Raw genomic sequence first — 25,948 nt, forward strand, 5'->3', positions numbered from 1 at the left:
TCCCAAAACGAAAGAGGAGTAGCGCTAAATTTGATAGTGTAACTCGGATTAGGTTCGTGTGGACGGAAATCGACGTTATTGGCTCCGGGCGGCATCCCAGAGTGCTGCAGTGACCGCTTTGGACAGCAATTCTGAAACTCGGATGCAGCAGGCAGGTAAACAGGAAAGCCCGCGAACTTTTGAATTCATTCCTGCTTGTCCAGCGTGGAGCTCTGATCAGCACGGCTGGCGATGCAGGTCTCAATCCAAAAAGAGCTCCAGCATGGACTGTACGGGAGATACTAGGTCTGATCGCTGTATGGGGAGACAAATCTGTTGTATCCAGCTCCGTTACAGAACGAAATGCCAAAGCGTTTTGAATAAAAACTGCAGGATACACAGCGCTGCGTGACAAGCGTAAACGGGAAATGGACGCTCATGAAGGGAGGGAGGGGGTATGAGGACTCCAGCTATCCCACAGTCCACAGCGTCTCTGAAAATTATTTGCATTTCAGAGCTCCCAATGTCTGTGGGTCAACACAGCTGTCTGGCGTGGTTCAGGAACAGCTTCCTCAGTTCTTTCCCCCCCCCCACAACGTGGAAAAAAAAAGGTAAGAAATCATTCCTGACTATTTCTATGTACCCTATGTGTACTGAATGCTGCTGGTAGACGGACGCTACAGCACTGAAAGAGCAGTATCCGCTCCTCTCATCTCCTCCTCTCTGGTGGTAGACGTGCTGCAGGACTGCCCACCATCCAGGAGAAATCGCCCAATTTCTCAACTTGAGGCAACATTGCTACCGTAGCAGCAGATAGGAACAGAACGGCTAATAACAAGCTAATCATTGAAACTTGGCTAAATTTGTTGCCAAATCACATTTGGGATTGACTCGCTTGGCAATGAGTCAATTCACTCCCTTATGGTGTCTAAAAAATAGATCCATTCTGCCTGGACTGTCATAGCACCGGTGAGGCTGCTCCAAGTGCCCCCCCGACATCATTTTTCTCTCACTAACAAGTCTCTGTTTCTTATTTCTGGTATTCCTAATACTTCATGACACAAACGGGGGAGGGGCACTGACACGTAGCCCAGGAAGGTTGAGGGAGGTAGGAAAAAGCAACGTGCGCTTCTTGCAGGGCAACCCCTTGAATACTGACACGGAGCACCTGTGCTCTCTGATACACTGGATCTCTGTTACACTTGCCTATTTTTCTAGCAGGACGTGCACCACTGACCGCTCTGGTCCGCAATCCGAACTCGGATTGCGGGGCCGGTAAACAGGAAATCCCCGAGAGCTTTACATTGACATTTCCTGCTTTCACGTGTCCAGCTCTGTTCACCCGGTGGCGATGCAGTTCAAATGCAAAAGTATCTCCTGCATTGAACTTACGGGAGGATAGCAGATTGTCATCGCTGTATGGTGAGACAAATCTCTTTTATCAAGAGCTCCGTTAAAGAACAGGAAATGCCAAAGCCTTGAAAAATAACTACAGGAATACACAGCGGTGCGTGACAACCGTAACGGGAAGCCAGACACTCAACGGATGTCATGGAGGAGGGAGGGGTAATGAGGACTACAGCTTACCAGTCTCCACAGCGGTCTCTGAAAACTATTTGCATTTTTGGCTGCGCGCCAATGTCTCGCGTAATACACGGTGTCTTGCGTGGTTCACGGAACAGCTCGTCAGTTTTTTCCCCCTCCAGCCGGTTAAAAAAAGTGAAATAAATAATCCTTGAGCACTGTAATGTCACCCTCTGTGTACTGAATGCTGCTGGCAGACGCGATGCTGCTGCGCGTGAAGAGCAGTATCTTGCTCCTCTCCCTCCCAGGGTAGACAGCTGCCGCAGTGAGTGCTCTTGGCTGAGTTGTGGCCGGGGGGGCTCCGGTGTGAAAATGGAATGACTCCCTTTTTCTGACAGTGATGGTACAGAACGCTGGTAACTGTCTTCATCTTATCACCTGGGGCTGAGCTTCATCGACCCCTTCTCTCGTTGCGTAAAGAAAAGATTCTGAACTGCATGGACTGTCATAGCCATGTGGCTCCCTCCCCTCATTTGATCTCAGTAACTACTCTGGATTCTTATTCATGCATTTCTTCATACATTCATGCAACAATGGGTGGGGGGGCACTGCTGTGGTAGCCCAGTAGGTGGGAAGCAACGGTTGCTTACTTGCAGCGGTCCCTCTGTGAATACTGACACGGAGCAGCTGCCCTGTGCTACACTGATTTTTACATACCTGTATCCTTTTTGTCTGGACTGACTCTATTTTATTAACCGTAAAGGACAGGATTGACTCAGTCCCAAGTGATTAATCCCCATTTTCCTTTCAAAAATTTACACAGGTTATTATCCGTTCTGTCCCATTTACTGGTGAGTGTAACAAAAAAGGCGAGATGGTAACAGTTTCTGCTGTCTACAGTAGTACTGTACCATCTACCACCAGGAGAAGGGAGAGAGGAGCGGATTTTCAAGTAGCAATAATCACACCTCAGATTCACTTCATTGGTTATGATACTGCCACTGTGCAAAGCTCTTAATGCTCTTCAGTGCTGCCAGATTTTGCACTACTATCGCAGTTACCATTCAGTACAAGAGGGTACATTTAAGTACTCAAGGATTGCTTTATTTAACTTTCATTCTCGTGCTGGGGTAGGGAGGAAACTGAAAGTTGTTCCGTGAACCATAAAGACACCGTGTTGTAAGCTACCAGGACACTGGGCGCTAAGCCAAGAATGCAAATAGTTTTACAAGACTGCTGAGGACTGGGGATACGGGAGTCCTCACACCCCCCGTTCTGTCCTCCATGATCCCCGGCCCCTTGATGCTAATGGTTAATGGTTCGCGGGGGGTTCTGGGTAAATGTCGTCAGTCATTTCCTTGCTCCGGGAAAACATCAGCAGACAGTCCTTTCGCACATTTTTCTCCTGGATTGCCCTTGCGAAAAAATAGCCGGCAGACACTCAGAGACCGTCGGCTTTTTGTTTTTCCCGTCACCATTTGTTACTAGATGCCGTGGAGACAGAGGCGACACTCGAGCACTACACACCAGCATTCAATTGCTTTTGCAATGATAGCAGAGATGGTTACCAGTCGTTCTGTACCGTCTACTGCCAGAAGAAAACTGGGCAAACATGGACGGATGTATCTCTCCTTCTCTTAAACTGTCCCTGCTATCATGAGTGCCCTGGCTAAAATCGCGGGAGGTGGCGCAACGCAAAGCAACTGCGGGATGACTCACTGGCCACTCGAGTCAAGTCCCTCCCTTTATGCTGTCTAAAATAGAGGTCATCCTGGACTACAGAGGTCAAAGCCACGCAGAGAATCCTGTGCACCTTATAGACTAACAGGATGTCTGTTACTCTATAAAGCTGCCCACAGGATTCTCTGCTGCTTTTACAGATCCAGAACTAACACTGGGCTACTCTCTGAAGCAACAGTCAAGTGTATTAGATAAGAGCGCAGCTACTCCGGCTGCTTAACAGGTAATACTGCGTCTGTATATTCAAGCTGCCTTGCCCTCTCTTCGGCCAACGACCTCCTACCAGACATCACTCGTGCGTGTGCCCGCGCACACCCCGACTTCTTGACGTCAGCCTGAGTCGTGAATGGGACATGCAGAGTATATAAGGCTAGTACATTGGCAGTTCGGCTATCGTCGTGCATCTAGCTAAGTCACAGCACGGGGTGATATGTGCGGCGTCAGCACTCAGCTTTCCACTGCAGCAGGCTCTTTTAGTTACTGTGGTCTGGGCTGGCAGTTTATGACTTCTGTCCATTGCAGGGACCATCGCTCTCTTAATGTCTCTGTCACAACTCATCCAATATCTTTGCGACGTCCTGCCCACTTGACTGCTTCGCCCTTAAATGAGCTCACCGATGTACTGCAATTTGCTTGCTGTTGCGCAGGAACCATTGTCACAGGCGGACTACTCGAGTGTGCTGATAGCATCGGACACTAAAACTTGACTGCACTGCGCAGAGTGAACAGGAGGAAAAGCGACGATGCGACCTCACCACATGGCAGGCGAGACTTTTAAATTCCCATTTCCTGATTGTCCACCATTGAGGAATAAAAAAGCTCAGACACACACACATAACTGGTGACAGCACAGAAACTCATTACAATGCAATCTCGTCACAGAATGCAAGTCTCCTTTGATAACTAGGGGAGGACCGTGGAGGCCTATGTGTCGGACTACATCAGGTAGGCTTCTGATCCTAGGTCGTCTCACTCTGTGGGTAGAGTGAGCCTCTAAGCTGCATGATATCATATGCACTGTACGTCCTTACACCAGCGAAGACCCTATGGTGATAGCATTAAGAGTGTTGTGATATAGCCATATTCAAGGAAGTCGTATGGTCCTGAGACTCAGAGAGGTTCAATCTAAATAGACAAGGGCACAGCTAGGAGCAGAGACTACCGATTCAGCGGCGATGTGAAAGTGAAGGAACTTAGAACAGGGTGTTACCAAGAAAGCCAGCTAGACAGACGGCAAGGACTTGAAGGTCAGGTCTCTGAGCCAAAAACATGCCGCATTCTATGCTGAAACTACATGCAATTTTGGGGGTTTCAGCGCTCAGTGCCCCACCCCTGTCTGTGATTCATGACTTTGGGATTGGAAATATCAATGTGTTTCTGAGGTGTAGCCGAAGGGAAGATTGGAGACGAATTGAGGATGAAGATGACCGCTGGTGATAGCACACAGCACAGTCGCCCGTAATACCAACAGTCAGGATCTTTTTGAGACCACAAGAATTACAGTCCCCTGCGCTCCCAAGCGACAAGCCGACAGTGAAGCATGGAAGCGACCTCCGGTAAGTGTTCCCTTCATTCTGTACCAAACACGGATTAAACAAACGGCTTTTTTTATATCGGATTGACACAGGGCCCTTCTTGTCTGGCAGTCGCAGCCATTTATGTTAAGTGTCAATCTCTTCTCTCTCTTTAGGAGTTCCGAAATCGATTTAAGGAGGCGGTTAACTCGATATTAATGACGACGTCGTGTGAACGGATACAGCGTTAAATCGGTATATCGGCCATTAAACCGATTTAAAGTCGCAGTGTAGACCTGGCCTTGGCTACAGCGCCTAAGACAAGAATCTAAACTGGATTTATGTTCCCATCCAGAATGTGCTACTCATGTGACCTATAGACAAAAAAATAACATGAACCTAATTTCATGCATCTAATCGTGGATGCATGGACCAGTAATTTGACATGGGATATCATTGTTCATATGATTTTCTTGCCTGTACATTTAATAAGAATTCAGACAGTATCACGGAATATAGTAGCATTATGCCCTTGGTGAGTGGATTTGAAAGAGTGCCTCTTTCACTCAGCCTGTGGAGAAAAACAAGCCATTGAAACAAAGACTTGCTGCAGAAGAGCTCAGACTTGGATGCGTAATGAAGGACCAGTTTACATAGATTTTACATGAACTTATGTAGAGTGGAGTGAGTTTGCTGATGTGTCCTGTTTTGCAATCATGCCGTTAGTAGGTTTATGGAAAATGAACAGCAGGGGCAGAACATCACTTCCATTTCCAAAAAAGTGCCAATCATTTTAATCATTCACCTAAAGTTTGAGCCAGATCCAGCCATCTGCAATTGGGTAATAGCTCTTCTCTGACTTTTCAAGCTAGTCTTATAAACCTTCAGATTGACCAGTAAAATTGAAATGGATGGTATGCAACACTGACATGGCAGCCAGCTGTCTGGGAGAATGGATAGAGGGTTGCAAAGTGTTGGGAAGTTTCACTTGATCATCATGCCAAGCCAGCTCTGTTCTTATAACAATCTTACGGCCTTGACTTAAGGTGTCACATGACTCATCAGAATCACACCAGCTACATTGATCATCAGAAGCTCAGTCACACAGCCACACTAGGAGTGAGAGAGAAGGATCCTTTGCTATGGGCTGTTCGACACACTGAGGGGCTAAACTTTCAGAACCTCTACAGTTCACAGACATATAGATTTTAAGGTAAGATGACACCGCTATGATAATTTAGTCTGACCTTCTGCACACCACAGACCATAGAATTTCACCCAGTGATTCCTTCACTGAACCCAATAACTGCATATGTTTTCCAAAGACATTCACACGAAGTCAGTGGGAGCTGCAGGGGCTGACAATCATGCCACGTGCTTCTAAATTAATCTTCCCAAAGTTGCAAAGGAGAAGCAGTTCAATTACTACAGGGTTCATTGGTGCAAGCATGGGACATTCAGAGCAATCTGTCAGGCATTGCTTCTGCAGCAGCCTGCGAAACATACAAGCTGGCACACCTACTGCCATTGTGCTCTGCTTCCTAGCTGAATAGGTTGTAGATGTTAGAAGCAATCCATTTGAATATTGGAAAACACAGAAGTCACACAAGCCTGACCTCAATTATTTAGATTTGAAATACCTTTAAGTTCCAACTAACAAATGTATCATCTAAACAAATATTTAGCACAGCGGGAAGCGTACTTACACAGAGTGAATCTAGATTCCTACCAGGAAAAAGCAGTGACGGTCATCTTTTGTAAAGTTAACTCAGCTCAATTGATTTACATACATGAATACCATCCCATCTATGATGCCATTTACGTACATAAACCAGAGGATGGATCTGATTCCACATTGCCCTGCACTGACTCTCGTCATTCATACCAATGCAAAAGGGATGTAACATGTCCTGTCTAACTTGTGCCCACTTTGCACGTTCTTTAATAATAATACCTAGCTCATACAGTGTGTGTCTCATCAGTGGATCTCAAAGCACTTTACAAAGGAGGTCAGTATCTTTATTCCCATTTTGCATATAGGGAAACTGAGGCACAAGGAAGGCGGTGGATAAGTGTGCAGGGTGCCTGGCAATGGAGAACCCTACCCAATGACTATAAATACCATGAAACCTCTTCAGCGTTCCTCATTTCCCAACTCTTAACTGGCTATCCCACACATGTTAGCAACACACCATTTTCCCTAGTATAGCCATGGCCTAGGGGACCATAGCAGAGGAGGCATTTTTTTGCTGTGTGGGTCTGACCTGGGAGGCAGCTACTGTCTTTGAAGTCGGATAGGGGATGAAGGGCCTTGGTGCTGCTGAGAATCATGTTCCAGTTGGAATGGGCTGCCAGATGAGAAAGGTGGAGCAGGGACTAGAATAAAAGCCATGCAAGTCTGCAAGAGGTAAAGATTTGGCTACACTGCAGGTTCTAAACCCAGGGGATGCAAATAGGATTCAGGGAGTGGCAACCACCTCTCTTTGTGGCTAGATGGGAAGGAGTCCCAAAATTATTCTTCCATTGTAACATGGTGTTACAGTATGGAAAAAGCTGAGAAGCACCGAGCTCCAGTCCCTACTGAGAGACAAGGTGCAGCCAGCATAGCTGAGGAGGGGAGGAGGTGCAGCAGATGTGAGGTTCCCTTCCTCCACAAGTGATCCTCAGTTCCCTCTGTGTGTCACGTGGAAGCAAGAGAGTGATCATTATGTAGAGTATTTGGAGATAGAAACGGTTTCCCTTTCAACCCTGCTAGCTTCCAGCTCATCCTCTTAACTGCTCAGATAAGTCTGCTTGGGGTCTATGGTCCATCCTTTGCCAGAAATGTTCCTTCCCTCATCCAGCGTCCCTGAGCTTAGGGTTTGGAGAAAGCCTTGCCAAACTGGAGCCTGGACACTAATGCCTCTCCATTTTTGTTGTACAACAGCAGGAGAAAGGCAGGCTGGATTCAAACTGGCCCCCGGCCACTTGCCTCCTCTGAATTAAGCTGCCCTCCCTCCGTGGAGACCTCCTCCAAACCTCTGCTCGGCAACCCGGCCTGCTGAATTATTGACGAGAGCTAATGTGTACATGGGTCGGCACGTCTTGCTGTCACCTTGATATTCCGTTTCAGTGCAGCTTTCCCTCACGGCTCCTTTTTCATGTGTTGGGGCTGAGTTAATCTGTTCACGCTCATTTGCTCTCTCCCTCTCCATATCTTCTTCCCACTGTCCCTTAGGCTCAGTGACTGGCTTCTGGGGAATGAGTGCTGTGAGGGGAGAGCACCCCAACCAATGGCAGGGGCATGGGAATAAAAAACAGGAACTTACTGGCAATTACAATATGTCCCAGGGGCCTGGTTCTGCTCTCACTTACACCAGCCTTCCACTGGAGTAGCACTAACATGATTATTTCAATGACAGTATCACCAGGAGGCCCTATTGTGCTAGGTGGTGTCCAATCAGGGAAGGTTCCTGACTCAGAGAGGTTCCAATCTAAATAGACAAGGAGTGGGAGAGGAAACCGAGCGACTGAGCAGAGAAGTGACTTGCTCAATGTCTCACACAACAGGCCAGGAACAGAGGCCAGGGCTTCTGGCTACCAGTTCAGTGCTCTAGCCACTGGATGGCAAAGTTCTTTTCTTTCATGGTTTCCAAGGAGTGAGCAGCCTAGGGGATCCTCTTCCTGCCTGATGCTCAGATTGTCAGCCTGGATCTCAGCATCTTCCATGCTCTGCCTCCTGCAGTGAATTCCGGTTGCATGCGCCTCTCTCTGAGGTATCGTTGTAAAGTTCCAAGAGAAATGCAAAGCAAATAATAATCATTAGGAACCACTGCAAAGTGGGGTGAGGGAGAGGAAAGGAAGAACGAAAGATGGGGAAAGTAAAGGAAGAAGATGGGAAGGAGAGCACTGGGACAAGACTGGATTCTGACTTGGGGGACAGTGGTTGCAGAGAGAAAATCTCTTTGTGTTTGCTTTAAACAAGTGCTCCCCCAATGTTGCGAGGGGTGGAGTGGCGTGGGTGATAGTGCTTTGGATACAAAAGAGCAATTGTGAACCAGGCCTCAGAGTACTGCAGGGGAACTCACACCCTTGGAGTGCTAGGCCAAGTCTCTGAGACCTCTCCAGGCACTGAGCTGGGTCTCAGCAGCATGTGGGGCCCTGATTTTCTCTTGCTTGCCCCATGCTTAGAGAGCTCCTTGTGTCTCCTCCTCCCCTCCTCAGCAGGTGCTTGCTTTGCCATTAATCCCACCTTCCTAACAAGGAATCTATGGAACCTTTCCCTCTGAGCTGAAGCTGCTGAACGTCTGTCTCTAGCAGCTGCGTCTTTGCACCGTTGCTCGTAAATGTTCAGGTAATTTAGAGCCTGCAGTGCACTAAAGCAACGGCCCTATCAGAGGCTCTGCTTAGACACAAAGGAGTCTCGACCTCCAGCTCTTATGTCACTCACGTGGCCTGTAAGTCTCACTAAGCAATGAGATCCTGGGTTCATGTCTTAGGCTGTTAACATCTCATTTTAACCCCTTCAGGGCCTTTTGTTGCCTCCTGGCCCCATCCCAACTCCTACCCTGCTCCTCCATCATGCTGTATCAGGGTTTCTCCCAGATGTGAATGGGGAGCCGGTGCTCTCAGTCCAGTTCCTAGAAGGCAACTGCCAACATCACAGTCAGCATTAATTAGCCCTCTCATCAGCTGTCTCAGCAGAGTGTGGCTCACAAGTGCCCCAGAGCAGCTGCAGCAGCCCTACAATTAATCAAGCTGTCCCATAATGGAGAGGCTCTTCCCTTTGGTCTCACAGCCAGCCACGCCCTCCATCTGCTTCTCTGCTTGGGCTTCCTCCGCCTCTGACTGCGTCCTGCTCGATGCTAGCTCCTGCCTGCTCCTTGCTGCTGTCTTTTGCTCTGCTCTGTTCTGCAGCAGACGTCTTCTTGGTTCCTCTGTGGGGCTGCCTGTTTGCTGAGTTCTGAGAGCGAGGGTGGGAGATTGCATTAGATGGGGGCACGAAGAATCGCAGCGCGGGGACAGGGTATGTTCCCAGGGCCCGTTCCCAAGTGAAGGCCCACACACAGCTCCGAAGTGAGGATGACAGACAGCACATTAGCCCCTGCCCAAGTCATCCTCACCAAGCCATGGCTGAGTCATGCCTGACAGCAAGCACCACTTGGACACCAGCTCTGCCGAGAGACCAGTCCTTCTTCTAGCCCCATATTGCCTCTGTGCATTGGTGCCCCCTATATGCCCAGTAGCAGTGCATGGCATCTCCTGGGGTGACTGATTTCCACTAAGACGGAATAAAATGGGAGTAATTCTACATGAGGAAACAAAACCGAGGGTCAGAAGCAGGTGGGAGGTGCGATACTTGTGGGCGTGAAGCACATCCATGGTGTTAAGGCTCAAGGTGGGATGGCGGCATGTAAACCACTGCCTAATAAGGTAATAGAATGTAGAATTTAAGGCCTGAAGGGCCCACTGGCTCTGTCTCCCAGGCCAGGAACCCAGCCAGCACCCGCATGCCAAACCAACAGCTGAAATTAGACCAAGGTATTACAGCCCCAGGAGACTAACCTGTTATATGCCACAGGCAAAGAGCAGGAGGGTGTGAGCTGCACCAAGGCCCCTGCAATGGCAGAAAATTGTTCAAGTGAGATATACCCAGATAATTCCAGCAAGTGACCCACACCCCATGCTGCAGAGGAAGGTGAAACCCTCCCCAAGGCCAATCCAACCTGGGTGGAAATTCCTTCCTGACTCCACATACAGCGATCAGCTAGACCCTAGCTCCACACCAAGGGTAACTAAAGGCATCACCCCTTATGGGAGTGTGCTACAGAGCAGCACCTACAGCACCCTATGACTGTACAGCTTGTGCTCAGTTCTGTGGGAGGGGCTGGACCCATGACCCCAGGCCTCCTCCTTTGGAACAGACTCATACCAAAGTGAGCCAGAGGCTTCTTGTGCCTTTTTTCCAATGCTCAGAGCTAGTTCCCAGCTAATCCTTAGCACAGGGGTATTTTTGTGGTGACAGCGCTATTGTCAGCGGTGCGTTTGGACTGTGTCTCCTTTTACTGTATAGAAATTCTACTGAACATTGCTGTAAGTTACTGAAGTTTAAACAAGGAAAAGCGCTCTCAGGTAGTGGTGCTGGAGAGAGTGGGGCTTTCTCTCTATGATGCCCATGCTGTGGTGGAGTGGGAGCTGCCGGGTCTGTCTCTACCTTAATGCTCTTGTGTCTGTCTTGAATAGGACCTCTTTGTGGCTGAGGCTGGCCCTCTCCTGATGATCTGTAAAGCTGTGATAGATTTCTCTAAAGGGAAAATAAATTAAGGGAAGCATCTTACTTGGATCTGGATCAAGGTTTAAAGTCAAACAGGTTCTCCATCCAGCACCTTCTCTGTCCTGGTACTATCTGCCTGCACCGTGTATGGGCTAATGACTGTAGCGCATGTCACTTCTTTATGTTGTGCTAGATGCATGTGGACGAAGCCTTTCCTGGTTGTGAGGGACAGTATCTCCAAGAGCAAAGCACCCCTAGTCACTAGTCCATGTGTTCCCCTTAAGAGCAGGTTCTATCTCCCTACAGCACAGCATAAGCCCAGGTGGTGCTGAGGATGGGGTCCTTCATAACCTAAAGATGCTCCAGCTCCCCAGAGTCCTATCGGAAACCCTGGAGAAAGGAGCATGCTCCATCTCTCTACAGCCCCAAATGAGGCCAGGGCATGTGGGGAGCCATTTCCTTTGTAACCTGGACCAGCTAGTTCCACCCACCCTACAGCCCAGAGTGAGCGTGCTGTCCCGCCCGACCTAGCATGCTGGCACCACCCCTGTGGCCCAGAGTGAGGCTAAGTGACGCTGAGTGTGCTGTCCTGCCTAACCTAGCCTGCTCCATCTTTCTCCAGGCAGCCCTGGGTGGCATTAGAGGGTGCTATGCTGCGGTGGCTGCTAATCTGGACATGCTTCATTTCCTCACCCCCTAGCCTGTCACAGGAGCAATGTGCTATTCCTCACAGTGTGGACATTTCCTATCTACCACAGTGCTGGGATCCTTGTATAATTTGCCTTTTAAAACGATAATTCCCCATTAAACAGAGAGATTTAGCCTAATATAAGTAGACAGATCAGTCAAGGCAGTAATGTACTCCGGTTCCCAAATGTTTAGTTTCCTTTGGCTAAACTTGCCTGTAAAAGGTCTTTTTCTCCTCCGTGGACGAGAATAACAGCTTTGACCTTGAAGGGAGGAAAGAGGAGGGTTTTTTACTGTTTTTCTTCCAAAATATTCAAGTGAGAGGGATTTTTGCTTAAACAATTTATGCCCCGTGGATAGATTTATTCCGTTCAGCTGCCAGCCACAAGAAAGCCCTGTTAGTCCCCAGGGCGTTTTTTCAGAACCAGTAAATCCTGCACATTAAATCTGCTCACAAACATGAGGGACCAATCACACTGGCTAGAGCCAGCTATGACACGGGCAGGTGTCAGGAGTCTCCCACACAGCTGCCCCTGACACTACCACCTGCCACTCCACTGCTAGGCCCCTAGGCAGCCATGGGACTTGGTCCAGATCTTCTAGTATGCCCTGCAGCACCCCTGTTATTCCAGTCCTGAGCCCTCCTGCTGCTCTGCTAAGCAGCTCATTCCCTCCTGGAGCACCAGTCCTGTCCTCCACATACAGCTCTGCCAATGCACCCCACTCATGGCCTTCCCACTGCTCCTTACACCTATGATGACCCCTCACAGCTCAGCTGCTGTCCAGCAATCCTGTTCTTTCAGCCCTGAGTCCTTACACATAGTTCTCTGTTCCCAGACCCGCATAGTTCTCCTACATCTCATGCTTTTGTCTTACATTGTATGGAGGTGCCTATGGCTGTTCTACAATGTATATGCTACTTGTTGCTGCCCTTCTGCTGCTGCTCCTGGATTTATCCCTGCAAATATAACTCGCTCAAACATTTTGGGATAAAGTGTGTGTAAAAAGCAAACAATGCCATACACAACAAAGCTGCTTTGTACTGTGGTGTTGTCCATTCTGCCAAAGCCCCTCCTGACCTCTACCCCCAACCCCTGTGACTAGTGTGAACTTCCGCCTGGTCTTGCTCGTACACTTCTGTCCTGACTTTTAGCATCTCCGCTGTACTGCCCTTTGGCTGACCCAGCATGGTCCAGTGGATGGGGACCTGGGTTCTATTCCCAGCTCTGCTACTGACTGGCTGTGTGCTCCTAGACAAGATAGCTCTGTGTCTCGGTTTCCCCTCCCACCCATAGTCTGTTTATATTGTAAGGTTTTGGGAGCAGCGACTGTCTCTCATTATAGTGTGCTTCAGACACTAAAGCCCCTGTTTCTGTCAGGGCTACCATAATACAGATAATAGTCACTAGTTTCTTTTTAATATATGATGTCCATTAGGATGATATTGAGATTGCCAAGCTCTTCCATTTGTGATCTGAGCCATATTTGAACCCATGATATATCTTCCGGGATGGGCAGCCAGTTTGCTTTGCCACACTAGTGCTTTTTATTTCCTTACTGCTTAGATTTTCTGTCTCCTTCTTCACTCCGATGGATGCCAGCACAATGCTTGAGGAGAAGACAGGCGTAACTTCTGATCCCAACTCCTCAGAACTTTGGGGGAGGTTTGAGTTTGGCTCAAGGCCTGCCTCTGACTGCATGTGGTTTCATTTGATAGATTCTTTACTGCAGACAGCCAGGTATCTCCCCTGCTCTATGGAAGTGCAGTGTTTTACCAACGGCCTAAACAAATATTGAATCTTTGCAGGACCCAATGCCAAGGAGAGTTTTCTCAAATCATGTACTCTCTCCACACACATGAATCTATCTCTGCGTTATCCATACAGTAGCTATGGCTGAACATCGGATAGCTTGATTCAGTTGGGATGTTTATCCTTAGCTTTATCTAATCCTCTTTGGTCATAAAATCAGGTGGGGGGATCTAACAAGAACAGGATTTTCCCACCATTTCTGGTAATTCCTAATTTCTGGCTGGGTTTTAAGTATTACAGTTTGTGTAGTATTTCTGCGACTGGATGGAATCAGGGAGCAGGGAGCCGAGTGAAAATGAAAGATACAAGAAACTATGCACATCTTTTCTGGGCTTCATAACAGTTTCGGGTCAAAGGTTCAGGTCTCGGTTCCTATTTTCATAGAAAAAACACCCAATTTTCCGTGAATTGGTTTGCTCCTCTCTAACTATAGCGCCCATGTTCCATCTAACTAGCTAAGTTACCTGCTGCTGTGTCTAAATCGCCTGAAAGCTTTTGACCCATGAATAGAATTTCCACCGTGCTCACCCCGTTAACAGATGTCTAACAATAACATCTTGCATTCCCGTAGCACTTTTTTACATCCCAAAGGATCCCAGTGTTGTTTGTATATAGGAATGGCTGCTACCACCCTGGAAATGGCGTTATCGGCACCTCTCAAGTGGAAGGTGGGAGCACACAGTCACAACACTGCCTGACAATTTTGGACAGGAATTAGAACTAAGTAGAATGGAAGGCTTTTCATTCATCCCCTAAGTTACCCTTAGAATCTGAGGTTTGAACAAACCCCAAATTCAGAGTACACAGTTAGAGCTGCCAAGCTTCACCTAGGTTAATGCTGGAACCATGCAAAGCTGCTAGTTTCTATCGTTTTGAACCCTATGTTGCCCCTTGTTTGCTCAAAACTGGTCCCACGCTTTTTGTTGTGTGTATTGCATTAACACCTGAAGGCCCACTAGGGCCTGTTGTGATAAATGGGCCTAAAAATTTGCCCTAATTGTGAGTTCAACTGTAATAAACAAATGTAAGTTCATAAGTTGTCACAATAACCTATAAGAACAAATGTTGGTGGGAAACGGTGTGAAAGGAAGACTGAATTAGTCCAAACAGAAAGGCCTCCTGATATAACTGAAGGACTGTGTTAAGTTCATGCTTAGTAAACAAGAGAAGTGTTGAACCAGATCAGTGAACCAAAATTGGGGTGTTGGAAACTAGGCCTAGTTGGTGAACAAAATAATGAGGGGCTGGGCAATTCCACCACTACTCCCTCTGTGGGTCCTTAAAGAAAGGGACTTGGGAGAGGTGGGGAGAATTGGCTACCAGAGCAAGCTTCACCATCATGGCTGCCACTCCCATGATCTCCTGATCTTGAGAGAAGTCTTGACCTGCCCAGGCCAGAGAGAGGGACCCAGATAACATCACCACCTTTACCGGCTCCAGCTGAATCTCACACACCACCTGGGATGAAATGGGATCAGACTTTAATCACAACAGCTGACGCTCATCTCAACTAACTTCATCTCGTTTCCCCAAAGGACAGTCGTTACCATCTTTGGTACCACCCAAGAGACCTTCAGATGAGGGCTTTTTTCCTTTAAAGATTCTCTCCAGCTAAAGGGAAAGGAACAAAGGGTCCTGGTAAAATGAAAGCCTCACTTAATCCTTTGTATTTCAAATGCTTTGACTGTTTTTTCCTTCTTTTCTGTATCTTTAATAAAAGGTTAAAAGGATTTTTAGTGGTGTGTTTGCCATGGCACTAAGCAGGCTGAAATCTCTGTAGACCAAACCCTGAACCTCGTTATCAATATTTACTGATGGACAGCGACCAGCTAATGTTAACACCACTAGCCCATCGTGCCAGGCAGTGTGGAGACCAAGTGACTTGTCCATGGTCCCACAGCAGGGTAGTGTCAGAGCCAGGAATGAAACCCAGGTCTCCAGAGTACTCTCATGCCAATGCCCCTATCCACTAGACCACACTGTCTCCTTGGGCTCAGGGTCAGGTTTTTGATGGAACATGAAACCAGGGGAGTTTTGCGTGGTTTAGTGGTTACTCCAGGAAAGGGTCTCACAGCTCTCTGTGATGAATCCTGTATCCATGCTGGGTGTTTGTTCAGTACTGAAGAGCACCACCTATTGGCAAGAGCCCTTTGCTATTTGTAGCATATGTGCACTACTTGGTATGTAGATGTTCACCATCGCCATTAGCAAACATGCCCTGACTATAGACCAGATGGAGCAGTGCACCTTGAGAAGAGAGTGAGACGATAGTAAAATCGTCACTGCAGGGAGAGAGGAGTTATCTAATAGACTGAGCAAGTGGCTGAGCGCCAGGTACTCACAAATGCTAGTCCTGGCTCTAACACTGGTTCCCTCTGTGACCTTGTGCAAATCACGTGACCTCCTCTCTGCTTCAGTTTACCTTCATATGCAGAGGAGATTATAACCCTTAGCCACTCACAGGGGTGTCGGAAGGTTACTCAGTTAATGTGCGGCTAGCACTTTGAAGAGGGAAAGAGATGCATTAGCACTGATTATTATTTTATTATTTCTCCCTCCCAAACATACTGTCACCCACTCACAAATGTACTTTGCGCCCGGAGGCCTCCTGTCACTGTAGTTAGATGTTGCTCTTTCAGTCCAGGTCTAGAAGTGCCTCACAGAAGTGGGTGACTCTCATTACCCCAAGTTTGCACCTAGGCACAGCAGTGACATGTTTTACCCAAGGTGAGAGAGCAACTGGTAGTTCCCAGAGATAGGATCAGAACCAGGTCTTCTAACTCTGCAGCTACTGCACCATGCGGCTTTCTATGGGTGCTTGGAGCACGGGAGTCACCTGGGTTCGTTTCTACTATGTAAATGTGCTTTCCAGTGGGAGCTTCTCCCCACTGCCCTTCCTTCTGATACTTCATTTAAATACACGCTAGAAACACTGCAGATGGAAACAGCCTCCTGATATCGGATCATCTTGTCCATTCTTTTCACGACTATTCCCTACCGTAACCTGTCAAGCTTTGTCCAATGGAGTTATAAAAGATGCAAGCAGTGGGGCTTCTGCTTCTTCCCATGGGAGGCTCTCCCGCAGCCTAATAGATCTCTCTGTTCACATCTTTCACACGTACGGAGCCGATTCTACTTGTGCTGCATATAAACATGTGCTTAAATATCCTCTAAGCAGGGGATGGCAAGATCCAGGGAGCTTTTCACTGGGAAGGTAAAGAACTTGTAAAGACCTTGACTCTGTCTGCTTTGGATTGCAGCCATTGGACCCATATTTCCAACCACTAGAGCCATCCAGGGAGACCCTCCTACAGTCCTTGGATGCAGGGCTTTCACAAAGGATGGCATAGTCCAGTCATGATTGCTTATTCAGCTAGATTTCGCAGTGGTCTTTGGTACAATGGCCCATGGGATTCTGTTGACCTTGTTGTAAACCCTGGGCTTGACTGTAGCATTAAGATGAAGTTCTGGGTGGTGGTGATGTGGAGTAGAGCCACCTTGCCCCACTTGGAACTCTAAAAGGGATCGTACCATTTTCTCCCACAGAGCTTAGGGTGGATGTGCGAGCTGCATGGTCCCTCTGGGTAGTGCCGTGCACTCCCGTCTCTGCACAGAGATGAGTCATGTCCTCATCCCCTTTGGGGTCACCTGCTTGGGATGTTAGGAGAGAGCATTCCCCTGCATTTAGGGATGGGGCCTGGTCCCTGGGTGAGACACAAACAGGGCTAGGCTCCGTACTCCCCACCATAAAAAGATCAGTTGCAGACTGGACCAGGCTAGATTTGAAACAGCCAGTGGCAATGGTTTCCTGTGGCCACAGGGCATGTATTTAAGGTGAACACTTGGATGGCAAGAGTCAATGAAGCAGCACACAATTGTTTTTAATTATTGTAATGAAGGTGTTCCTGGCAGGAGCTGTGGGGCCCCAGCAGCCACAGCTCCTGTTTTAGCACCCTGCTGAGTGTGATGTTGCAAGCACAGCCAAGAGAGAGGTGTTTATTAAGTCCTGCCTTTTAGACTCACTCCTGCAACTCCATAGGTGTGGATTTCATACCAGAGCCAAGCCATTAGGGGATGCCCAACTTTATCCCAGTGTCAGTGGGGAACTGCTAGAGGTCAAGCAGATTAGCAGAAATGCACTGGAAAAACAAGCTCTCTACAGCTCCGCAAGGGAAATGGATTGCAGGTTGATTTTAGGGCCCTTTTCAGCACTGTTTTCTCCAGTTTTCTAACTAAAGTTTTCCCCATGTGTTTGAACAGATTTAAACCCCAGATTTCTGTAATTCTAGTCAGAATCTGAGCCTTTGAACCAAGGAGTGTAACTGGATTGACTTTCCAGCAGAACCATTTTCCTCTTTTTAATTCTCTCCCTCCTCTTTTACATGACTTTAGTTCTCCCTTCATCACCTCCTCACTCTTTTGGCACTGTCCTGTTTTGCAGGGGCTCATGTCCAGAACTGGATGAGTCACCACAGACACTGCAGCACCGTGAATAGGATTTCATGACACCTTAGCTCGGCCGGGGCAGTTCCATCATTCCAGCGTGAAACTTCTGGGCCAGAGCCATCATCTTCTTCCTCCGCCGGGGAGATTGCCTGAGATTGCATGGCAAGGCCGTGAAGGTCAGTCAAGACAGTAGGTCCCCAGTTTTTCTCATTTTTGCCTCCTTTTCGTGTAGAGTTTCATGTGCTGCAGTGGGACGGGATAGCCAGACCTCTGGGCAGCCCTGTACTTTCCCCCACTAGAAATGAAGGGTCTTCTAAGATCCAGACCCCGTAATGCCTCCCATAGGCAGGACTGGCTGAGTCCAGGGCTGATCACAGGAGTCCAGTTCTACCCCCTGACATTGACCCAGAGGCTGTGTGGTCCCAAGTACCTCAGGGATACGCCCAGGAATGGGCTGGGAAGAGGGAGATGGACTGGGGAGGATTAAGGCAGGATCCTTGAAGTCCCATCTCAGTGGACAAAGGGAACCCCAAGCCAGCTGTGAGTGAAGAAGATGGCCTGGGTGAGGCTTAGATGAATCCATGGTGAGCACCTCAGGCTGTGTCACAGTGTGACTGGTAAATGGGAACTTCTGGAGAGAGAGGCTGGGTGTCATGTGGCTCTGAGTTAGGCAGTCTGCGCAGCACACCCAGCCAGCTACTGAAGAGAGGGCTGGTGGCTTGCAGGGAGAAGAGGAGGGCAAGTTTATCTGGGCCCAATAGAGTCAAATATTCAGATCAGGGACTTGAACTAGGGTCTCCCATATCCCAGCTTAGTGCCCTGACTGGGCGATTGGCTGCTCTGGGAGGGAGAGGCTGTCCTTCAGAGGGCCAGAGATGCTGTTGAGCCATGCTGGTCTGTCAACGAACTGGAACTATCTGGACCAGCCGAACTGAGGGCCAGATTGTGATACCCTGACTCACTCTTGGCAGGATCCCCACCTGGTGTAAATTGGTGTAGCTCCATTGACTTCACTGGAGCGACAATGATCTACACCAGCTGAGGAGCTGACCTACTAAGTAGCATCTTAACTCCAGGAGTAATCTCATTGAAATTGATGGGACTTCTCTTGCTGGGCAAGGGGATTCAGACCTGGCCTAGGGGAACAGGAGAAGCTGCTGGTTCCAGCTTCAGGGAGCTTCCCATCCTTGAGCACAGTGGAGCTGGAATTTCTCCAACCGTGGGCAGGGTTCAAGAGTCTGGGGTCCTTATTTAAAATGAGGAAGCTAGGAGTGGGCAGCGCTGTTTGGCACCAGGGGTACTAAAGATGGGGAGGGATGGAAGTGACCATGGAAGGAGGAGACACAAAGAGCACGGATGAGGTCTAAAAGCACCTGGATTTGTTGTTACTGCCACAGAGGCTTGAAGACAGTCACTCCCCAAGGCACAGACACTCTGGGCCAAGAGGCCATTCCCTCTGCCCCACATTTCATCGTTCTTCTATCTGGCACAAACCCCAGCCAGCCAGCAGGGGACGCTAGAGCCACCTCCTTCTCGAGCCAAGGCCAGCAATGGAGTGGGACAGGAGCAGAGGGTCAAATCCTCACAGTAACTAGGTGTTGTTCCATAAAACAGAAAATATCATAATGCCACTGTATAAATCCAGGATCTGCCCATATCTTGACTACTGCGTGTAGTTCTGGTTACCTCATCTCAAAAAAGAGGTAGTAGAATTGGAAAAGGACAGAGAAGGGCAACAAATATGATGAGGGGTTTGGAACAGCTTCTATATGAGGAGAGATTAAAAAGACTGGGACTTTGCATTTTAGAAAAGAGAGAACATGGGGGTTGGAGGGAGTTGATAAAGATCTATAAAATTATGAATGGTGAGGAGAAAGTAAATAAGGAAGTGTTATTTACCTCCATCACATAACACAAGAACCAGAGGTCACCCAATGAAATTAAAAGGCAGCAGGTATAAAACAAACTTAAGGAAGTTGTAGGGAGCCAGGGTGGTTTCCCTCCAAACCTGTGTGGACGGGGCCAGACCAAGCTTACTCTACACACACACCCCCGGAAGGGGAGGGGTGGAACAGGAAGTACAAAGGGCAGGGCCCTTAGCCCAGTCAGGGCAGCAACAGGGAGGGAGGCAGGTGCAGACCGCGGGCTGCTCCCTTCGGACCCTGCTACTGTGCCAGGGAAGGCCCTGGACCAGGAGAAACCTGACCTGGAGGAAGGACTGGGGCTACCGGAGCTGCCAGCAGCTGAGTACGCGGAGCGACTGGAGGAGCCTGAGGCAGAGGGGGAGCTGGAGCTGCCAGCCGCCGAGTACCCGGAGGGACTGGAGGAGTCGGAGTGGAAGCTGGAGCTGCCCGCAGCTGAGTACCGGGAGGAGCCTGAGGCACAGGGGGAGCTGGAGCTGCCAGCAGCCGAGTACCTGGAGGAGCTGGAGGAGCCTGAGGCGGAGGGGGAGCTGGAGCTGCCCACCGCCAAGTACCCGGAGGGACTGGAGGAGTCGGAGTAGGAACTGGAGCTGCCAGCAGTGGAATACCCGGACGAGCTGGAAGGACCAGAGGGACTCGCTCAAGGGACCGGGTAGGAAGAAACCCAGGGACAGAATTGCACAGTGCAGTGAGTCTATTTGGTCAGCGTGTTGCGGAAGGACCCCTGCTGACCCAGTGGAGGGACCCTTGCTCCACCACTGTCAGGGCCCTGGTCTGGAACACAGTGGAGTTGGGTGGCCCTGTGGTCCCCTACCTGGCCAACCCACCTCGGGTAGCAAAATCCCGATAGCGCTACAGACCCTTGCCAAGGCTCCCCTGCCTGAGGGGCGCGCTACAGACCCTTGCCGACGCTCCCCTGCCTGAGGGGCGCTACAGACCCTTGCCGACGCTCCCCTGCCTGAGGGGCGCTACAGACTGTTGTTGATGCTCTCCTGCCTGACGGGTGCGTTACAGACCCTTGCCAGCGGCCCTCCCTCCGCTAATTCCCCAGTGACAGAGGCATGACCCAGGACAACCAGTGAGGCAGTAGCTCCCCACCGCCCCCTAGTGGCTCACTGGGCCAACCGACACAGATCACAAAGTACTTCAGACAACGCACAGTCAATCTGTGGAACTCATTGCCAGGGGACATTGTGAAGACCAAAAATATAAATGGATTCACAAAAGAATTAGATAAATTCATGGAGGATAGATCCATCAGTGGCTTTTAGACAATATGTTAAGGAATGCAATCTCATGTGCTGGGTGTCCCTAAACCACTGACTGCCAGAAGCTGGGACTGGACGACAGGGAATGGATCTCTCAATAATTGCCCTGTTCTGTTCATTCCCTCTGAAGCATGTGGCACTGGCAACTGTCAGAAGACAGAATATTGACTAGATGGACCATTGGTCTGACCCAGTATGGCCGTTCTCATATTCTTATGTCCTTCAGTAAAGGGAGGCGGAGTTATGATGGAAGGAGACCAAGCAGGAATCGAAAGAAGGACAGAGTCCTTAAAAGGCATCCCTTCTGGGAGCAGGAGAGCCAGGCATGCTCAGCGAACAGGTTGTAGTGGTAGGAGGGAGTTTTGTCATTAGAAATACAGTTTAGATGGCTGGGAATGTGATGACAGTGAAAACTGTGAGGTTATTTGCCTAGTGGGTGTGAAGGTGTCAGATCTTATGAGCCATATACTATGGATTGTTTTTTAGAGGGATCTCAGAAAGAGCCTGTGGTTGCAGTACGTGGTGTGCCAGTGACATAGGGTATTGCAGGCGAGAGCTCCTGGAAGCTAAATTTAGACAAGGCAAAAAGCTTAAATCTAGGTCTTTGATGGTAGTTTTCTGTGATGGGGAGGAGCTCCAGGGACTGGAAATAGCAAAGGAACTGACAGGGTGTTACCACATGCCTGTGTGTGGCAGGGCAGAGTTCCCAGAGACTGGGGAGATTGAGGTGAGGGGTGCGGGGCTAGCAGCACCCTGTAGGGGTATGCTGTAAGGAGCAGACATATCATATAGGCATGTATCAGGTGGTCTGACTGCACCTGAAGGTTGGTTGTACCAGGTGGTGTGTTCAAGTCAAGCGGTATTTAATCTGGCCTTTGCCTTGTGCATGTAATGGGGGTGCCTTGAGCTATAGAGAAAACTTTCCCCCAACCCACAGGATACATTTGTGCTGCAGGAAGGAAAAAACAAAACACTGTGTGAACATGAGTCTGTTCCCCAGCAGTCTCTCAGGACAATGCAGTGATGCTGGGCTGTCAGCACCTCGCCAGGCCACGGCCTCTGCATGCACTGCCAGATGCAACCAACTCCTCCCCAATGCACCCTGCTCTCACCTAGACTCTAGCTCTTGAGGCTTCCCACAAACACTTGCTGCTGGAAGTTTGCTGTTTTCAGGGATCACATTCAGTTCTGATTTAGGTGACTGCTGGTCCTGTCCCAGTCAAAATTGCACCCGCTTATGCTGGGTCTTTGGCCTTGGAAGGAATTGGCTAGCCTTGTTTGCTCCCTGAGGAGTGCAGATAATGGGGTGCTGTCAGAAGGTATAATTCCCAAATCTGAACCTTAGCGTCCAAAATTTGGGTACCTGCATGAATTCCTCTAAGCTTAATTACCAGCTTAGATCTGATATGCTGCTACCAATCAAAACTCTGAGTGTTTGATAAACTCTGGTCTCCCCAAAACCTTCCCTGGGGACCCCCAAGACCCAGATCCGCTGGATCTTAACACAGGGAAAGTAAACTCTTTCCCTCATTAGTGCTACTCCTAGGCTTCCCCTCCCTGGGTTCCCCTAGAAGATCCTGTGCTTCAAACTCCATGAAACACACCGAGCAGGTTTTTTCCTTCCCCTTCCCCTGAGGCAGTACAGATTCACGCTCCGTAAATCTAACACAAAGAGATCCCCCTCCCTTCGTTCCTCAGCCTTAACCAGAGAAAAAAATCAATCAGGTCTTAAAAAGAAATCTTTTAATAAAAGAAAGGAAAAAGTAAAGAATTAACTCTGTAACTTCAAGATGTAAATATACAGGGTCCTATAGTTTACAGACACCAGAAAGAACCTTTCCCCCCAGTACCAATACAAATCAAAATTTCCCAACATATAACTTTTATATGTGTAGTAGCAACTACACATATAAAAGTTAACCAGCCAGATCCACAATTGCAAACAGAGTAAAACAAACAAAAACCCTAAACCACCTGTTTTTACTTACTATTTGAACAGAAACTTAGAGAGCCTGTAGTAATGTCTGGTCTCTCTCAGACCCCCGAGAGAAGAACACACACAAGGGACAAAGAACACACACAAAAGCTTCCCTCCACCCAAGTTTAAAAGTATCTTGTCTCCTGATTGGTCTTCTGGTCAGCTGTTCCAGTTCCCTGCTTGTAACCCTTTACAGGTAGAAGAGACATTAACCCTTAACAATCTGTTTATGACAGGTGCCTACGTCCCTGCTTAACTTTTTGCCATCGAGCCTTCGTGAAAGGCAGATTATCCCACCAAGTCCATTGCCGGCTTATCTCAACGTTTTCAGCAGGCCTAATGCTTCTAAATTGTGTTAACCGGAGCCTGGCCCTCAGGCCGACCTTTACACTCCCCCTGCTGCTGTGACCCTCCCTTCTCTGTCCAAGGAGTCAGTAGGGGAGGCTAATCTCCTCCTCAGGATCTTGCTCTGCTCTGACGGCAGGCCAGCACTCACTGCATAAGGAGCTGGAATAAAGCTGCGAGAGAGACTGCTGGCTCAGGCTCAGGTTACTGTCTTATTGCAGTGACTCTGCTACAAGGCATTTATGGGATTAGGGCCAGTAAGATCACTGCAGGCAGAGACAAAACAGACTTGTCCTCTAAGAAGCCATGGCAAAATGGCCTGTTTAACTTCCATGATCCTCCAAGTTTGGGTTCGCGGTCTGCTGAGGGAGGATTAGAGCCAACATTGCCCGCCCTGCAACCAGCGTTGTTACGTGACCCAACACCCCCATCAAAGGAGGGATGGGCAAGGCACAGGCTGGATGGGCAGCCACTCATTGTGCCCTGTGTCAAGAGGGCACAGTGATGCTGAGGGAGTTCCACTGCATGAAGCACCTGTGCCTGGCCTGAAGGTTCTGTGCACCAGGGCTCCATCCTCAGCAGCATAGGCCATCTGAGGAGACCAGCCAGCCAGAAGACAAGTTCCACAGCCCATCCACAGAGAGCTGTGGAGATCAGGGGCAAAGAGAGACAAGGATGCCTTGGGAAATAGAGAAGGGAAATAGATGTGGGCTCTGCTTTGCTGATGCGTGGAAGGAAGGCCAAACAATTCAAACCTAAGAGACAAACACATCTAAGATTGGGCCTGAGTCAGAGGGTATAGTAAGGTCATGGGAATGAGAAACTCCTTCACCCCAAAATGTTGTTTGCTTTTAGACTGTCATTAGAAAACCCTCTCATTCTCCATCCAAGCAGCCTCACGTGGACTGAGAATGAACTGGTATCCTAATACCAAAAGATACCTCATTGAGGGCATGCAAATACATCACTCTCTCCTCCTCCCGCAGCAGTGACAGTGCCATGATCCGGGGTTGTCCATTAAATAACGTCCCTTTTAGCTACTGGAATCTTTGACCACTCTGTCTGTTTGGTTGACTATCCAGGATTGCTTAATAAGAGAAGAAAGAACACAAATTATTTATCCACTAACCTCCTCCCCCTCCCCATCCCAGCCTCCTGCAATCTGAAATGTAACCATGTCAACATTTTTGCCACCTAAGTGGTCATGGAAACTGACACGCAAACTCCTGTGCTTCCCAAAGCATCTTATACATTGACATGAAATTGTGCTTGGCAGATGTCACTAAACTCCTTTGCTTTTGGTGACAATACTGTTTCCGCATTAACTAATGTATTTCAAAAGGGGTGGCAGGGGTGGGGGGGATCAGAGGGAACGTGACAGGAAAAAAGGATTGGAAATGTGACATGAACAAAATATATGCTGGAATGTGCTGTCAAAATTTCATTGCCACTTGTTTAGGAGGAGCCACCCATAACTCACTCCTAGCTGTGCCACTCACCCCAAATGCACAGTATTTAAAACCTGACAACACTCCCACCCCAGCACAGGCTTGTGATGTGTTGAAGCTGACCAGTGTTCTTGTTATTCCAACAACATGATAGGACAACACAAGCATTTTACATCTGCTTGAATATATATCATTCCCTTTTATTACCACAAACTCCTTCTCAAGGCGAAACATGCTGACTCCCAGCCCCTGTGCATGATGACCTGTTAAACCTCAGCTCCACTTTCAGAACTGGTCAAGTCTGGAGATATCAAGTGTCCCAGCCTTGAGCCTCGGTTTGAGGTGAACGTACTGTTTCTTTTTAAAGGTGAGCAAAGGCTGACCAAAGCTAGGGGCACATGTAGACAGAATGTAAGAAGCTGCCCCTATCTATTGCCCGGCAGGACGACTACATGGGGAAATGTGAGCCAGAACCCGAATTAGCTCCTTGTCCACTGAGCTGGTGGAATTGGCTGCATCTCAGTCCATCCAGACCAGCGGTTCTCAAACTGGGTCAGGACCCCAAAGTGAGTCGTGACCCTGTTTTAATGGGGTCACCAGGGCTGGTGTTAGATTTGCCAGGGTCAAAGCTGAAGCCTGGAGGCTTGAGCTAGGGCTCAGGTTACAGACACTCTGCCTGGGTCTGAAGCCCCTGAGCTTCCACTTTGCCCCCCTACCCCCAACCTGCACTTGAGGTCCCTGCTCCTGGGGGTCATGTAGTAATTTTTGTTGTCAGAAGGGGGTTGCAGTGCAATGAAGCTTGAGAACTCTGATCTAGACCCTTATAATCCCATGAGGGATGGATAGGGGACGGGGAGCTGGGGTTGGAGAGCAGTTAATTTTACAGCTGCAAGAGTGGCCCCTGCTGACCAGGTTGGAGAAGTGATGCTCAGCAAGGGACCTCACCTCACTCCTATCCTGAGGGTGCTGCAGAGGTGCAGGGACTGCATGCATGTGTCCAAAAAGTGAGATCACTGCAGAGCATATATGGCTG

The 25,948-nt window shown here is 48.8% G+C and overlaps 1 protein-coding gene and 1 pseudogene across 6 annotated transcripts in view; one reads left to right on the forward strand and one right to left on the reverse strand.

Moving 5' to 3' along the window:
• The window catches only part of LINGO1 (leucine rich repeat and Ig domain containing 1), a 473,862-nt gene that overhangs the window by 279,847 nt on the left and 168,067 nt on the right, over positions 1-25,948 (forward strand). For 3 of the 6 annotated variants that reach the window (XM_075069524.1, XM_032799821.2, XM_032799822.2), the window contains 2 exons: positions 10,980-11,106; positions 17,950-18,143. The gene's annotated coding sequence lies outside the window, so the exon portion shown is untranslated. The remainder of the gene's footprint in view (positions 1-10,979; positions 11,107-17,949; positions 18,144-25,948) is intronic. The other 3 variants (XM_032799823.2, XM_075069523.1, XM_032799824.2) reach the window with 2 other exon arrangements.
• On the reverse strand, positions 2,385-2,516 carry LOC116836317 (U4 spliceosomal RNA; annotated as a pseudogene).

Source organism: Chelonoidis abingdonii, chromosome 9, assembly GCF_003597395.2.
Source record: "Chelonoidis abingdonii isolate Lonesome George chromosome 9, CheloAbing_2.0, whole genome shotgun sequence".
Lineage (NCBI taxonomy): Eukaryota > Metazoa > Chordata > Testudines > Testudinidae > Chelonoidis > Chelonoidis abingdonii.